The sequence below is a fragment of the Gossypium arboreum genome, chromosome 4, assembly GCF_025698485.1.
Source record: "Gossypium arboreum isolate Shixiya-1 chromosome 4, ASM2569848v2, whole genome shotgun sequence".
NCBI lineage: Eukaryota > Viridiplantae > Streptophyta > Magnoliopsida > Malvales > Malvaceae > Gossypium > Gossypium arboreum.
Window position 1 is genome coordinate 26,355,451 of NC_069073.1, and position 12,995 is coordinate 26,368,445.

General features: G+C 35.0%; 1 non-coding gene across 1 annotated transcript; it reads right to left on the minus strand.

Annotated features, from left to right (window-relative positions):
* Positions 1-1,106: 1,106 nt before the first annotated feature.
* LOC128292529 (small nucleolar RNA R71) lies at positions 1,107-1,213 on the minus strand. Its single transcript, XR_008282514.1, has one exon. It is a non-coding gene; the product is annotated as a small nucleolar RNA R71 (small nucleolar RNA).
* Positions 1,214-12,995: the final 11,782 nt, after the last annotated feature.

Sequence of the window (12,995 nt, forward strand, 5' to 3'; positions counted from 1 at the left end):
GCGTTATTAGTCTCGAGAGAGATAATAATATAACTTAGGGATTTTAACGGATAAAGTCAAATGAATAAATTGTGCGATTCGAGTCAAATAACAAGTGAAGTCTAGGTGGATTTTTCCTTGGGTATTGTCTTAATCAATCGAATTTTCCCAAAAGCTTTTCCCCAATTTCTCTCTGTGCACTCTTAGTTTAGTTAATTAATTTAGATAAACAAATCCCTTAATTTTTAGGCTAGATAATAAAAGGAAAGTAATTACTAGTACTCTTGGTTCCTTTGGGTTCGACAATCTGGTCTTGCTAAAGCTATATTACTATTCGATAGGTACACTTGTCTTCATCGTGATAATAGTTAGTTTCAAGAACGCTTAATTATAAATTTTTAAAACCTGTCGCGAATATCACGTATCAAGTTTTTGTTGCCGTTTCCGGGGATCTAGGATATTAGGAACACTTGGTTTTTATTACTTTAGCCATTTTACTTTTATTGCAATTTTAATTTTTATTCTCTTTTCTAATTCTTCATTTATTTTCTTCTGACAGGTTTTTTCTAGTTTATGACCAGAAGAAATCATCATTTGATGGCGAGATCATTATCTGAGTTTGCAAAAATCGAAGAGAAATAAAGGAGCTTATGATACAGAAGAAGAGCAAGAGGACGATACTTCAACCACAAATGAGGAGATGGTGAAAACCAAGAAAATCCACTACCTCCTACAATTGATGCTAATCGAATCCTCGCTCCACGTACTATGTATGATTATGCTAAACCTTCTTTAATGAGAACTGAATCGAGCATAGTTAGGCTTGTTGTTGCTGCAAATACTTTTGAACTGAAACCTAACACAATTCAAATGATACAACAATTTATTCAGTTTGATGGTTTGCAGGACGAAGATACCAACGCTCACTTGGCAAACTTTTTGGAACTATGTGATACATTTAAAATTAATGGCGTTTCTGATGACGCCATTCACCTTTGGTTATTCCCTTTTTCATTGAAGAATAAGGTTAAACAATGGTTGAACTCATTACCACGAGGTCAATCACTACTTGGGAACAAATGACCGAAAAATTTTTATTAAAATATTTTACGCCACTAAAAATGACCAAATTATGTAATGATATCTCCTCTTTTATGCAGATGAATCTAGAAACACTCTACGATGCATGGGAGAGATACAAGGATCTGTTGAGAATGTGCCTTCACCATGGGTTACCACCCTGGCTACAGGTTGAAACGTTCCACAATGGCCTGAATCCTTCGACTCGACAGATGATCGACGCAGCCGCTGGTGGACCTATCAATAATAAGACACCTGAGGATGCTTATGAATTTATATAAGAGATGTCACTGAATAATTATCAGTGGCAAGTCATGAGACAAAGCCAACAAAAGCGGTGGCATTTTTAACGTCAATTCGATTACCATACTCTCCAATCAGGTAGAACTTTTGAATAAAAAAATTGACAGTTTTCTTGGTTCTTCACATGTTTACCCAGTAATACAGTGCGAAGCAAGTGGAGGTGGATAAAGCAATTTATAGTACCCACCCTATGGCCACAACATAGAGAATGAGCAGTTAAATTACATGGGTAATAATCCGCTATCTCGAAATAATCCTTAAAGTAATACTTACAATGCAAGTTGGAGGAACCACTCAAATTTCTTATAGGGTGGCAAAGGGAACCAGCAACCAACACCACCTCCAAGCTTCCAACAACCACCCTACCAACAAGAGAAAAAGCCGAACCTTGAGGAGATGCTAACAAAATTCATCTCGGTGTCAAAAACTCGTTTTCAGAATACTGAGACAGCACTTAAAAATCAACAAACATCGATCTAAGGGCTCGAAACTCAGATAGGTCAACTCGTTAAATTGATATCTGAATGATCACAAGGTAGCCTGCCGAGTAACACTGAATCTAACCTAAGGGAGAAAATTAATGCAATTACCATTCAAAATGAGGAAGGATTAGTTACACCTGAACCAGAACCGAGGCAAGAAACAGCGGTAAGTAAAGGTAAGGGTGAGGTGGACCACAATGACCAGAAATCAGTAAGTAAAGAATATAAACCTTGTGTTCCATACCCAAATGCGACAAGGAAAGACCACACAGAAAAACAATTCGGTAAATTCCTTAAATTATTAAAGAAGTTACATATTAACTTACCTTTTATTGAAGCTCTTTTGCAGATGCCAAACGTAGTCAAATTCCTAAAGGAGATTTTAACAAATAAGCGGAAGTTGGATGAGGCATCACATGTGGAGCTGAATACAGTTTGCTCAACCATACTACAGAATAACCTAGCCAACAAATTAAAAGATCCAAAGAGTTTTAGGATTCCATGTTTAATTTGTAGCCTAGATGTTAATAATGCTTTGGCTGATTTAGGGGCTAGTATCAATGTCATGCCTTACAAAATGTTTAAACAACTAGGTCTTGGGAAACCCAAACAAACTAGGATGAGTATTCAATTAGCCGATAAAACAATCAGATTTCCTAGGGGATTTGTTGAAGATGTACTCGTTAAAATTGACAAATTTATATTCCCGGATGATTTTGTTGTTCTAGACATAGAAGAGGATAGTAACATTCCTTTAATTTTAAGGAGGCCCTTTTTAGCAACCGCTAGAACAATAATTGATGTTGGCACAGATGAACTCAGACTTCGTGTGGGAGACGAAACAATCACCCTTCAAGCTCGTGATTCGAGTAACACATCGAAAATTGAAGGTGGTTGTATAAATCATACTACTAAAACTGACCATATGGTGCAACCTACTTTGTAGGAAATAAGTTCGAAGAACGTACACGAGCCATGTTCAAGCAACAACAAAGGGCCTATCTATGAAGAATGAAGGCTACAAATTGAGGAACTAGATGAATGGCGGATACAGAAACCGAGAACACTCGATAAACCAAAATCGAGCCAGGACGAGCTCAATACATTACCAAATCAACTTAAGGTTGGAGACAAAGTACTACTAGATGTAGCAAATCCTCGCATTACAACTTTTGAACCTAATGAAGAAATTCCTCTCACGGTACTCAGTATTTTCCCATATGATACAATCAAGCTAATTCACCCCAAATTCGAAACTTTTAAGGTAAATAATGCTCGTCTAAAACCTTATATTGATAAAGTTGATAGCAGGGATGAGGAGTGTAAACTCCTCGAGCCACCATGATCACACACCAGAGAGGTAAGTCAAGCTTAGACTATAAATAAGCGCTTCTCGGGAGGTAACCCGAGCACAAGTATCTATTATCGAGGAGTGATGATTTGCTTGACCAGTTGAAAAGGGAAACAGTATTCTCGAAGATAGATTTGAGGTCCAGCTATTATCAGTTGAGAGTTGAAGAATCAGATGTGCCAAAAATCGCGTTCAGAATGAGGTATGGGCATCATGAATTTCTTGTTATGCCTTTTGGATTAATAACACTATTGCTATTTTTATGGATTTGAAGAATCGGATCTTTTGACCGTATTTAGATAAGTTTGTGGTTGTGTTTATCGATGACATTTTGATTTATTCTTGAGATGCGGCAGAGCATCCCGAACATTAAATAATTGTATTGCAGACTTTGCGAGATAAGAAATTGTTTGCTAAATTTAGAATGAATTTTGGCTCTAAGAAGTCAGATTTTTGAGGCATATTGTATCATCGAAAGACATAAGAGTTGATTCGAGTAAGATTTTGGCAATAGTGGATTGGAAACTGCAGAGAAATGTATCTGAGGTTAGAAGCTTTTTGGGCTTGGCTGGGTATTATTGACATTTTGTTAAGGGATTCTTGATGATTGCTACACCTTAGAAAAAATTGTTACAGAAAAATGTTAAGTTTGAGTGGTAAGAGAAATGCTAAAAGAGTTTTGAACAGTTGAAAGTATTGTTAACTGAGGCACCTGTATTAGTGTAACATGAGTCAGGAAAAGAGTTTCTGATTTTTAGCGACGTGTCATTGAACGGTCTTGGATGCGTGTTGATGCAAGAGGGCAAAGTGATAGCTTATGCCTCGAGGCAGTTGAAACCGCATGAGAAGAACTATCGATGTACGACATGGAAGTGACTGCCATTGTGTTTGCTTTAAAGATTTGGTGACATTATTTATTTTGTGAGAAGTGTCACATCTATACCAACCACAAGAGTTTAAAGTACTTGACAACTAAGAAGGATTTGAATTTGTGACAACAGAGATGGCTCGAGTTATTGAAAGACTATGAATTAGTAATAGATTATCATCCGGGAAAGGCAAATGTAGTCACTAATGCTTTGAGCAGGAAATCTTTGTTTGCTTTGAGAGTAATGAATACACGATTGACTTTATGTGATGATAGCCCGATAATAGCTGAGTTGAAAGCTAGACCGGTATTTCTCCAGCACATTTGCGAAGCTCAGAAAAGTGATAAAGAATTTCAAGCTAAAAGAGTTCAATGCGAATCGACTAGTGATTCAGATTTTCAAATTGGGGCTGATGATTGTTTGATGTTCCAAGGTAGGATTTGTGTACTGAAAGATACTGAGCTTATTCAAAAAATTCATTATGAGGCACACAGGGGTTGTCTGTCTGTTCACTTAGGAAGCACGAAGATGTACAATGATTTGAAGCAATTGTATTGGTGGTCATGTATGAGAAGATATATTTATGAGTTCGAATCGAGATGTTTAATTTTTCAACAAGTAAAGGCCTAACAGCAAGTACCTTCGAGTTTACTTCAGCCTGTGATGATCCCCAAGTGGAAATGGGATAGAATTACGATGGATTTCGTAACTGGATTACCTCTAACTCCGAAGAAGAAAGATGTTGTTTGGGTCATTGTTGATAGATTGAAGAAATTGGCTTATTTTATTCCGGTACGTACCAACTATTCACTTGATAAGCTAGTTGAACTGTACAAAGCTGAGATTGTTAGATTGCACGGGATGCCTATTTCTATTATTTCGGATAGAGATTCTAGGTTTACATCTCGATTTTGGAAGAAGTTGCAGGAGGTTTTCGGCACAAAGTTGAATTTTAGTACTGTATTTCATCTGCAGACCGACGGTCAATCTGAAAGGACGATTCAGGTACTCGAAGATATGCTTTACTGTTGTGTTTTAGAGTTCAAAAGTATTTGGGAAAAATATCTACCTTTAGTTGAATTTGATTATAACAACAATTTTCAGTCGAGTAGAAAGATGGCACCGTATGAGGCATTGTATGGTCATAAGTGTCAAACTCAATTGTATTGGATCGAGCTCAGTGAGAGGTAGATTCATGGGATTGATTTGGTTAGAGAAACTATGAAAAAGTGAAAGTAATTTTGATTATTTGAAAGCGACTTTGGATAGACAAAAATCGTATGTGGATTTGAAGCAAAGCAGATTGAATTTCAAGTCGGTGATAAGGTATTTCGAAAGTGTCTCCTTGGAAGAAAATTCTTAGATTCGACCGCAAGGGTAAACCGAGTCTATGTTTTATTGGTCCGTATGAGATTATTGAAAGGATAGGCGTTGGCCTTGCCATTAGAGTTAGAAAAGATCGACGAGTGTGTTTCATGTGTCTATGTTGCACCATTATCGATCAGATCCTTCACACATAATGTCACCAACTGAGGTTGAGATTCAACCCAATATGAGTTATGGTGAAGAACTGATCAAGATTCTAGCTCGGGAAATTAAACAGTTGAGAAATAAAAATATAGCCCTAGTGAAAGTTTTGTGACAAAGACACGGGGTAGAAGAGGCTACGTAGGAACCCAAGGAAGCTATGAGGAAACAATACCCAAACCTCTTTTACAGTAAGATTTTCAGAGACAAAAATCCCTAAAGAGGGAGAGTTGTAACATCCCGTTTTAAGGTCAAATAGGAATAGTAGTTTCAGGACCACAAATTCGAAATAAAATTTTTTATTATTATTTCTTTAAGGTCTACAGTATGATTAAATGATTGTGTGAAAATTTCGTTAAGAAATTTTATCGTTAGAGTGTCCAATTTGACTAATAGGACTAAATTGCAATAGGTGCAAAATGTGTGTTCTAGAATCTAGAGGTGTCTAATTGCTATGAAATTTTAAATTGGAGGTCCTTAAATGGTAATTAGACCATTATACTTTAAGTTGGAAAAAAATGGACATGGTTAGATAAAATTTCAAAGTTTTAAGTGAAGGGTGTTTTGGTCATTTGGTAAATAAAGACAAAAATAAATAATAAAAAGATATCATCCTCCCCAATTTATTCTTCCAATGGCCGAACATCACTAAGGAATACATAGATAGGGTTTGGTCAAATTTCAAGCTCGATTGTAAGTCCGCCTTTGTCCCGTTTTTAATGATTTTTACGTTTTTGTGAATATTATAACTTGATTTAACTATTCTAAGGGCTAATGAAAGAAAATCAAAGTCTAAAATTTACTCATGTTGAATATTTGTGTATTTTTATGTCTAATGGTAGAAAATGCATGTTTGGTGCTAGATAAACAACATTTACCAAGTGATTTTTGATGAAAATGTCAAATAGGGACCTATTTGTAAAAGTTGTAAAATGTGTGGAAAATGTGAATAAATGAAAGATGTGGGCTGATATGAGTACTAAAAATATTCAGCTAGGCTTGGGTAATGAAGTAATCGAATGAAAATCATTTTACGAGCCTAGGGACTAAAATGTAAAAGTTGAAAACTTGGGCAAAATGTAATTTTTCCATAAGGCATATTTGGGATTAAATTGAATAATGTGCTGATTGAATGAGTGAAATATGGTATTATAGATCAAGAAATACGAGGTTCTGACCTAGACCAAGGAAAGAACAAAGTTGTGGACTAAATCGAACTATTAGCCATTTTGTATTGAGCTAAGTTCGTATGTTAAAAATAAGCTTTAGAATAATTGTACTTAAACGCTTTAATTTTGCATGAATTGTATGTTTGATTATGTGAATGAATATAACTCTACAAATGAGTTCGACGACGAATCGAGAAGCAAGAAATCCCGTTTTTTCCTTAGGAATATGGTAGGATACAAGTGACATGTCACTAGGGTTATTATGTGTTATGTGATTATGTGATCAGGATGATAGTCCTGTACATCCTACCGGTGGCTGAGTATACCGGCATATGTTATGGATACTTGACTGACTACTTGTGTGAGCACGCCCATTGATAGCTCAAGAACAAGAAACTATGTGATATGATATTAAGGTAGCGTTGGCTACATATGTGGCACTTAGTGTGTAAGAATCCCGAGTATCCGACATTATTATTTCGAGTGGTTCACGGGTATGTCAAAGATGAGATTATATCTAAATTCCTTTTGAGATGGTGCAGGTTTGTACTTGAAGTTGATATCTATTAAATGCTTAAAATGATGAATATGAGGTAAGTTTTGTGATGGAATGAGTTATGATTATGAGACCATGGTAAATGTACATTTAATTATGTTGTATTATTTGAATGTTATATGCATGGTAATGTTGCTCATTTCTTGCATATGAGCTTACTAAGCTATATAGCTTACTCCGTTTATTTTAATATTTTTATAGTGTCGCCAAGCTAGCTCGGAATTGGAGATCGTCAAAGATTTGAATCACACTATCAAACTTTTATTTTGGGTATTGATGATCTTAGTATTTTGAAAGTATTGCATGTATAGGGACTTGGCCATTTTGTTTATATGTGTCATTATGATTTTAGCCAATGTGTTGGTTTGAAATTGGCAAAAGCTTGTTTTGATATTTGGCCATGTAAATTGGCCTATTTTTGCTAACATGGTTATAAGCCTAAGTATATTCATATATGTGCCAATGCCTTTAGTGATATGGTCATGGTATGCTTGGTGAATGATGGTTTGTGATTCATAGCATGAATGTGAAATGTTTAGAAATGTGATTTATTGATGAGATGATAAAATTGTGCACAACTAGGTGTCTTGAAAGTAGTAGATGGAGGCTTAATGAATGTGAAATTTGCACGATTGATTTATTGCATAATAAATGTTGTGAGTATGATGGATGTTGTTATTGTATTGACATGTGTTGGTCATAAGTGTGGATATTTTGGTTGCCTAAGTATGCCATTAATTGAGCTATTGAGTTGGTGTAAGCATAGGTGTAAATGAGGGTGGCAAATGGCTTGGAAAATAGCCTTTATTTTATCCACACAGGTAGACACACGGGCGTGTGTCTAGGCCGTGTGTCCCATGGGCATGTGTTTTGGTCGTGTGTCCCTAGACCTTGATTTTGAGAAACAGAATGCTCAAACACAGGAAAAGACATGGGCGTGTGTCTCAATCGTGTGAGTGACACGGCCCCAGACATGGGTGTGTGTCCCAGGTGTGTGAAGTCTACACCTAATTTATGAAAACTAATTTTCCACACGGACTAGCACACGAGTTTGTGACTTGGCGATGTGACCTCAATCTGTTCATGGGTTACAAGTTAGAGAGTTACACGGGCGTGTCCCATATTCACACGGGCGTGTGACTCTTGTTTAGTGCTAAAATTTTCTAAGTTTTGTAAAAATTTTTAAAGTTCTCAATTTGGTCCTGGACCACTCCCAAAGCATGTTTAGGGCCTCGTAGGCTCGTATTAGGGACTTTTTGATTAATTGCAAATGGTTTTAATTTAGACGCAAAATTTATGGCTCGAAATTGTATAATTGTTTGTGTGTTAAGTTCGGTAATGTGTAGGACCCTGTTCCGATGTTGAACACGGGTAAAGGGTGTTACGTTTATCGATAGAGTGTCCAATTTGTCTAATAGGGCTAAATTGCAATAGGTGCAAAATATGTGTTCTAGAATCTAGAGGTGTTTAATTGCTATGAAATTTTAAATTAGAGATCTTTAAATGGTAATTAGACCATTATACTTTAAGTTGGACAAAAAGGGACATGGTTAGATAAAATTTCAAAGTTTTAAGTGAAAGGCATTTTGGTCATTTGGTAAATAAAGACAAAAATATCTAATAAAAATATGTCATCTTTCCCAATTTAGTCTTCCATGGTCGAAAATCAGTAAGGAAGACATAGCTAGGGTTTGGCCAACTTCTAAGCTTGATTGTAAGTTCATCTTTGTCCCATTTTTAATGATTTTTATGTTTTTGTGAATGTTGTAACTTGATTTAGCTATTCTAAGGACTAATTTGAAAGAAAATCAATGTCTAAAATTTTACCTATGTTAAATATTTGTGTATTTTGATGTTTAATGGTATTTGATGTTAGATAAACAACATTTACCAAGTGATTTTTGATAAAAATGTCAAATAAGACCTATTTGTAAAAGTTGTAAAATGTGTGTAAAAATGTGAATAAATGAAAAATGTAGGCTGATATGAGTACTAATAGTATTCGGCTAGGCTTGGGTAATGAGGAAATCGAATGAAAATCATTTTATGAGCCTAGGGACTAGATAAAGAAAGACGAGGTTCTGACCTAGACCGGGGAAAGAACAAAGTTGTGGACTAAATCGAACTATTAGTCATTTTGTACCATGGTAAGTTCGTATGTTAAAAAATAAGCTTTAGAATAATTGTATTTAAATGCTTTAATATTGCATGAATTGTATATTTGATTATGTGAATGAGTATAACTCAACAAACGAGTTCGACGAAGAATCGACAAGCAAGAAATCTCATTTGAACCTTAGGAATAGGGTAGGATACAAGTGACATGTCACTAGGGTCATTATGTGTTATGTGATTATGTGATCTGGGTGCTGGTCTTTTACGTCCTACCGGTGGCTGAGTATACTGGCATATGTTGTGGATACTTGACAGCTTGTGTGAGCAACACCGCGTAGCTACATATTGACTGACAGCTTGTGTGAGCAGGCCCGTTGGTAGCTCGAGAGCAAGCAACTAGGTGATATGAGACTTGGGTAGCTTTGGCTACATATGTGGCACTTAGTGTGCAAATTTCCCGAGTATCTGACATTTTATTTCGAGTGGTTCACGAGTATGTAAAAGATGAGAATATGTGTAAGTTCATTTCGAGCCGGTTCAGGTACGTACATAAAGCTCATGTTTATTAAATGCTTAAAATGATGAAAATGAGGTAAGTTTGGTAATGAAATGAATTATGATCATGAGACTACGGTAAATTTACATTTAATTATGTTATAATATTTAAATGTTATGTGCAAGGTAAGGTTGCTTATTTCTTGCATACAAGCTTACTAAGCTATATAGCTGACTCTGTTTATTTTCCATGTTTTTATAGTGTCACCAAGCTAGCTCGGATCGTAGATCGCCGGAGATTCGAATCACACTATCAAACTTTCATTTTTGGGTATTGATGATTTTAGTATTTTGAAAGTATGGCATGTATAGGGACTTGGTCTTTTTGGTTATATGTATCATTATAATTTTAGCCAATGTATTGGCTTGTAATTTGTCAAAGGCTTGATTTGTTATTTGGCCATGTAAATTGGCTTATCTTGGTTGACATGGTTGTAAGCCTATTTATATGCTTGTATCTGTTAATGCTTTTAGTGTTATGGTTTATAATGGTTTGTTACTTGCTGATTGTGGTTTAATGTGTTGTTGTGAGCTGGATGGGTAGGTTTATTTATATGCTATATCATCTTGATGAGTGAATACAAGTTGGTATTAGTCTTAGTGGTGTTTTGGAAATGTGAAAGCAGTATGTTTGATTTAGTTTGTTAAATGTCATGTGCATATAGATGATGGTACTACATTGATTTGCACTAGCCATGATTGTGGATGTTTGGTTGTTTAAGTGTGCAATAGATTTGTGCTATTGAATTGGTATAAGTGTTTGTGCTAATAAGGGTGGCAAATGGCTTGGTAAATAGTCTTTATTTTGTCCACAAGGGTAGACACATAGGCATGTGTCTCAGCCATGTGGATGTCACGGCCTCAGGCACAGCCGTGTGTCCTGGGCATGTGAAGTCTGCACTTATTTTGTGAAAATTTAATTATCCACGCAGCATAGCATACAGGCGTATGACTTGACCGTGTGACATCAATTTGTTCATGTATTGCAAAAACAGAGAGTTACATTGGGTAGAGACACGGGCGTGTGTAGCCACACAGCCTGGCCACACGGGCGTGTCCCTTATCCACACGGGCGTTTGACCCCTGTTTACTGGAAAAAATTTCTAAGTTTTTTAAAAATTTCTAAATTTCTCGATAGTGTCCCTAACCACTTCCAATGTATATATTAGGCCTCTTAGGCTCATGCTAGGGACTTTATGATTGAATGTGAATGGTTTTAGTTTGGACGCAAATTTATGGCGCAAAATTGTATGATTGTTTGTGTGGTAAGTCCGGTAATGCCTTGTACCCTGTTCCGACGTCGAATACGGGTAAGGGTGTTACATTTTGTTACTGCTGAAATACAACCAAGCCAAAGAAACAACACATTAACAATAAACAAAATATTTTAATTTCGCATTTCTCTTTGGTAATAATGAAGAAGATGAAGAGAAAGAGCTCATTTCGTTGCTTATCCACCTCTAGAGACATGTGCAGAAATTTGGGGTTCTATTTTAAAATAAAATTTCACTTTTTATCTTTTATTTCTTCCCATAAATTTTAAACATTATTTTTTAAAATTTCAGAACTCATGGAACACTTGTTCAGAACCCAAAAATTTGTATTAAAAATTCAAAACCTAAAAATTGTTAAACCTAATAACTTAAATATTAAAGCTTCTTTGGGTATTAAACAACAAGATTTTCAAATGTGAATGTTTTGTAATAGCTAAAGGGATGCGAAAATGAGTAATCATAATTTTATAACGGTGATTACACACAATCAAGAGATACAAAAAGCATAGGAGATGCAAAAAAGAGTATTCATTGAAGTAGAAAAAAGTAAACATTAAATAAATTTTTATGTACCTTTTAGTTGGAAACATGGGCGATAAAGATGAAATCGAATATTAACAAAAGTATGAGAAATTTGAATATGAGAAATTTGAAACTGAGTACTCAAAATATTTATGGCTTTAGGAATGGAAAAACTTTTTTATATTTCAAGAATTGAGAAATAAGAAAGAAAGCCTTGTAAAAAGTTTTCTAGTTTCGACTCGACAAGTTGATAAAATTTGTTAAGATTTTCGTAAAATTTTAGATTTTTTACATATATATATTTTCAATTTTTAAAATTTTTATTTTTAATTTTTATTTTTAAAAATATTTTTACATAATTGTTCATATTTTAATAATTTATATTTAGTTTTAATATTTTAAATTTTTATTAGGATTATTGTTAAGAAAATTTTTAAAGTTAAAATAAAATTTTAATTATAGTTGATAGACCGAATTAACAATTAACTATTTAAATTAACGTTCCATTTCATTATTTAATAAAATTGTTAATTTATACATTTTAAAATATATAAAAATAACTTATTCAATTTTTAGTAGAAAGGTCAAAATTGAATCGGTCTTTGAGCTTTCCCAATATTTTTACCAAGAGAAATCATAAAATAATGATTTAATATCTTGTTAAAACCACCATTTATATCTTGAATAGGTAGTGGTACCAATCAATTCATACACGTGTGATGCATTTAAATCAGACCCCATACGGGAAAAGGACCCTGTTTATCTTTGCCATGCAAATACACTTTATTTCTACGGTCATCTCAATCCAATCCCGATCAATCTGCATCCGTGCTCGGCTGTGTTTGATGGCCTGTTTCGCATGTATGGCATATCCCTCCACCCGACCCCGCACCCTTTGGAAAGCGACCTACAAAATTAAGCGCCTAGTTTTTCATGCATGCACGGCAATTAGCCACTGCGACAGTGAATAAAGCAAAAAGTCAAGCAAATTCCATGAGAATCAGGCCCCTCTACACTACTTAAATAATTGACTCCATGATCTCAAAAATTAAATAATTGACTCAATGAAGTTGATAGATCAGTCATTTGTTTCGGAAAATGGTGGCTGCCCTTTATTTACGCTGTGTTGTATAATCAACTAAAATAATTCTCAACTCCTGCCTAATAAATGCTGAGCAGAGATTTAAATTGCGATTGCGGTCGCATTTTTAGT